This window comes from Mus pahari, chromosome 21 (genome assembly GCF_900095145.1).
Source record: "Mus pahari chromosome 21, PAHARI_EIJ_v1.1, whole genome shotgun sequence".
Lineage (NCBI taxonomy): Eukaryota > Metazoa > Chordata > Mammalia > Rodentia > Muridae > Mus > Mus pahari.
This window is the reverse complement of record NC_034610.1, coordinates 38,131,870-38,136,686: the sequence shown is the minus strand read 5'-3', so window position 1 is coordinate 38,136,686 and position 4,817 is coordinate 38,131,870. Positions and strand designations below refer to the sequence as shown.

The 4,817-nt window shown below is 42.1% G+C and overlaps 1 protein-coding gene across 11 annotated transcripts in view; it reads right to left on the bottom strand.

Moving 5' to 3' along the window:
* Hivep2 (human immunodeficiency virus type I enhancer binding protein 2) overlaps positions 1-4,817 on the bottom strand; it is a 190,249-nt gene that overhangs the window by 62,805 nt on the left and 122,627 nt on the right. Inside the window, exon 4 of one of the 11 annotated variants that reach the window (XM_029532987.1) lies at positions 2,413-2,476. The exons of the other annotated variants lie outside the window; for them this stretch is intronic. The gene's annotated coding sequence lies outside the window, so the exon portion shown is untranslated. The remainder of the gene's footprint in view (positions 1-2,412; positions 2,477-4,817) is intronic. 11 annotated transcript variants of the gene reach the window in all.

The following is a 4,817-nucleotide window of genomic DNA, read 5'->3' as shown; positions in this document are numbered from 1 at the left end:
TTTTTTTTTTTTTTGGTCTCAGTGGCATCAAGGTATATGGAAAGAGAAAAGGGGAAGGGTGGGGGAAGAAGAAAGGAGATGGGAAGGGCGAATGATGAGCAAACAGGAAGAGGAATGGGGTCTGCTGAATGACTTAGGCCTGAGCAGCTCAAGAGGAGGTCCTTGTGGAATGGAGCTGAGGAGTACTGCATCCACCCTTGAAGGAATCAACAATCCCAAAGCAAGCAGATCTGTGTGACCTTCAAAAGACATTTAGTCTTAGGGGAAAAAAAAAAAAAAAAAGCATGAACTTACCGCTGGAGAAAACCTGAATTTTTTCCTGAGACACAGATGGTCTGTATGTTTCAGAAACCTAACAGTGCCCGCCTTTAAACATTGCTTGGTAATTAGCCAACTGGAAAATTCTAAATAAGGTACTATGACAGTAGTGGCTAGAACTTTTTTTTTTTTTTTAAGGCACACTTGGGCCTGGGTAGATAGCTCAGTGTGTAAGGTGCTTAGTATACAAGCATGGGAGCCTAAATTTATTCCCCAGAACTCATATAAAAAGCTCACAGTGTTAGCAGAGACAGAGGACTCTCTGGAATTGCTAGTCAGTGAGCCTCGGAGAAGCAGTTACACCCGAGGTATACCTAGCAAGAAACCTTAACTGGAAAAAGACAGGTAAATGGCAGTGAGAAATGAGAGGTTGTCTTCTGGACGGCACATAAGCGAGCACACACACAAGTATACACCTCCACCCCTTCCCACAAAGGCGCTTGGCTGTGGCTCAGTGGTAGAAAGCACACTTTCAGAACCCCATTCTTACTTATTTCACTTTCCCTGTAGAGTAATGCTTGGTTCATTCAGAGATGACAGGCAGTTACCGTGTCACAACAACCCCAGGGTCAGACCTAAATTCTTCCACTTCCAGCAAAGGCTGGCCCCTTCCCAGTTGTAGACAGGAAGTGCCTGGTGTCTTTAGTACTAAGCTGGACTTTATGTTGAGTGTGTTTTACAAAAAGAGAAATAAAACTTTACCAATAAGGGTGAGATTCATTAACTTCACTTTTTTTTTTTCCATGTGAACGGTGAGAGCTAACATAAGAGTAAAGAATTATCTCAACCAGTAGGAACACCATGGACAAAATGTGTATGCTTTAGGGGAGATTTACCCGGAGGAAATGGAAAAAAAAAAAAAAGGTGTATTAAGAAGTGACATTTAAATTAAATTAGATCTCAAAGCAAAGATGAGGACATAGTAGGTAGATCAAAATGATATCTATATAACCCTCATCTATCTATTCATCTGTACCTAATGATTAGACAGACAGACAGATGGACGGACGGACGATAGAAATATAGACAATAGATAGATAGATAGATAGATAGATAGATAGATAGATAGATAGATAGAAATAATATAGATAGATAGAATATAGATAGATAGATATAAATAAGATGATAGATAGATAGATAGATAGATAGATAGATAGAAAGAAAGAAAGAAAGAAATAATATAGATAGATAGATAGATAGATAGATAGATAGATAGATAGATAGATAGATAGATAGAAATAATATAGCTAGATGTATTTAATAGACAGTAACAGAGATGAACTGAGTCTGGATTATTTGCCAGGCTAGAGAACTTGATTTTCCTCTACTGCCACCACTTAAAGCTAAAACTGAAGAAGAGAGCTAAAGAGACATGCCAGGGTGTCCACGAGAGACTCTGTCTCAAAAAGATAAGGTGTCCCTGAAGTATGTATGAAACTTGAGGTTGCTTTCTGGCCTCCACGCAATCCAACAAACTCATATATACAACCAGCCCCGAGACACACTACTCAAACACACATGAAAAATGCCCATGGGAGATTTCGTGTCTTCTATAAGAAAATGCATGTCCTAAGTAATGAAGAAGATTAATACATTCGATTAATAATGTCATGGCTTTAAGAGACACTTGCGTGGCCCTTACCCAGGTCTCTAATAAGGACAGGATGCTAACAGTGAAAGGACCATTTAGAAAGCTGATTTCCTTTTCATCATGCCTGTTAAGTGTTTACTTAATTCACATCCTGTGTGACCCTATGGGAAAATTTTTAACTACTGCTGGGGAAATCCCATAGGGTTACGCAGGATGTGAACTGGGCTTGTGCTGAACTACCTTCAGCTTGAAAAATAAACTCGGCTAGGTGCGTTTCACTTTCTGTTTGTCATAAATTCCACATTCTGCCTCCTCAGGTTCACATTCACAGAGCATCGGCCTCTCCGGATGGCAGGTCAAAAAAGAAGGCCAGCGTTCTCACTGGCTCTTTAAAAATAAAACTTTTAAAAAGAATATTCCTGTTCCACACGGGGCACAAGAGGCAAGTGAGTGCTGTCCATCAAAGGCAGCCCGTGGCGCACTCCCAGGGTGCTCCTGCATACCTGTACACACAGCTCAGCTGTCCCTTTCCATTTCCTGTGGAGAATGCACAGCAGACCACTTCCCCTATAGAAAGAAAGAAAGAAAAAAAAAAGCAGCCCAACTCACTTGCTGATGGAAACAGTGTCATACTTTCCACTGGCCAAGCTTGAAACCATTACTGATTTAACCTTCATTAATTTTTCCACAACGATTTGCAGAAATGTCAGGAAGCAGCTGTATGAAAACTGATTAATTATCCTTATCATGGCTACTTCGCCAGGCACTTGGGCCCCACCCCCCTCCTATTGATACGTGTATGTGTGGAAATATCTAAATATATAGTCTAGCATGAAAATTAAAGTCAGCCCTTTGTCCTCTGTCGGTTGAGATGGGTGGTATGGGATGCGTTACTCTGAGAATCTAGATTGATCTGCGATGTCTTTCAACAGCCCAAAACTGGATCTGGAGGCAACCCCATGAAATTTGGGACAGTAGCCATGAAGGAAAAGATTGCTTCCTGCCGATTACTCAGGTCTGTTCAAACAGACGCTAATGGATTCATGTCTTAGAGCAACACTGCATGTATTAGTCAATCACAGAGGCTCGAATTCACTTCCGAAATGTGAATTAGAAAATCAAATGCCCTTTCTCTACTTTTTTTTTTTTTCAACTTTTCTTTCCTGCCTCATCATTTTAGATTGCAGGGTACCATCTGTCTCGCCCCATCAAAGAACACGCTCTGCATGCCTGGCACAGACGAGGGAGAAGCACACCTCACAGCCCCACGTGTTAACCGCCGAGCATCGTTAAGGCGGGTTCACCACCCAGTCTGGCCATCTGGGTGACTGGTTTAAGCAAGTTTGGCTTCTCGGGCAGCACTAATGTCAAGTAATACCCAGGAAGATAAACACTGGCAAACTTATTTTCCCTCTAAGACACAGGAATGTAGACAGAAATGTCAACGTGCACCTACTAACGCCGCCAACTACAAAGCTTCAATAGCAAAGGCTTATCACATCCCTGAAATACAAAGACAGTCCAAACCTGGCACCTTCCATAACAACTCCAATTTTGAGGAAGAACCTGTTTTTCCTGCCCTCATACTAAAAGGCAATAAAGCAGAACAGGCTTAGAACCAAATGACAATAGCATCTTTCAGAGAGACCGGGAGAGTCCCTCCTAAGACTACATTGACAACACCACAAGCCATCCAAAGGGTCCCCCCCCCTGTTTTTTCAAAGGGTCCCTTCTTACAGACACACTCATTCCGCAATCCAAAGAAATCCTCGTGCGCAGCACTGATGTGATAACAAGAGGCATTGCAGCATCCAGGCCAGCTCATGAGGATCCGGGCCAGAACATCAGCTTTGAATCATATCCCACACTCAGTGAACAAATCATAGCATCAGGTGAGCCACCTAACCTCTCTGTGCCTCACTTTTCTAATCTGTTAAGTGGAGATATAAGTAATGGTTCCATTAAAATTACTTAGTGCTTAAAATCGGCACCATCTACCACCTTTAAAGTGGCCACCTTTACCAGGCCATTTGGTCTGTGTTTTTCAGTTGATGCTTCTGACTTAAGACCCATCTAAAAGTCAGAGAGAAATAACATGGGAAGAGTTCCTGAATTCATTTAAGCAAGCTCGTTGTATTTTTGAAAAGATGTGTCAACCGTAAAGGAAGACATGCATAGTTTTGTATATGCCCATTAAAATGAATTAAATAATCTGGGGTTAATAATTTTTTATTGGTACCTGTAGGACAAGCATGTAATGCTGGGTGACACTGGGGCAAGCACTGATGAAGACTGCCACAGCTTATCACCTCTGCTAGGCCTAGAAAGTGCAGACAGGAGGAGCCATTAAGACCTGCATGGGCATGGCCATCATCATAGTCAAAGACTCCCTGATGAAGACAAAGGTGCCCGTTTATTGATGTGAAAAATCAGGGGTGAAATGGCAGAAGGTCACATGGAGAAGAAAGGAAAGTTCTTTGACTTCCTCTTCTACCAGGCCCTAAGGCCTTGATGTGTTATGGTACAACATGGGACTTTGTGTGGTCCATCCTCTTGCTGCCATGACCCTCTTTCTGCTCCCTCTGAGACAAGAGTCAAAGAAAGAAATAAAACCATTCCTACCCTCTCCAATCAATGGATTTTCTAGAAGAATCCTTTCAGTACCTAGGAATGTCAATGAGAGTATTTATTGATATGAAAGTGAACTGCGGGCGCGACCAAGACTTTGGGAGAAACCCAGAAAGAACATAAAGAAGAGGGTTTGGTTCCCTGTTTCTCTGAGTTCTCCTTTTCTATAGTAGAGAATAGAGTTTATTAAGGGCATGGGGAGGGGAGTTAAGAGGGTAGTAGAGTCAGAGAAAGAGAGAGAGAGAGAGAGAGAGAGAGAGAGAGAGAGAGAGAGAGAGAG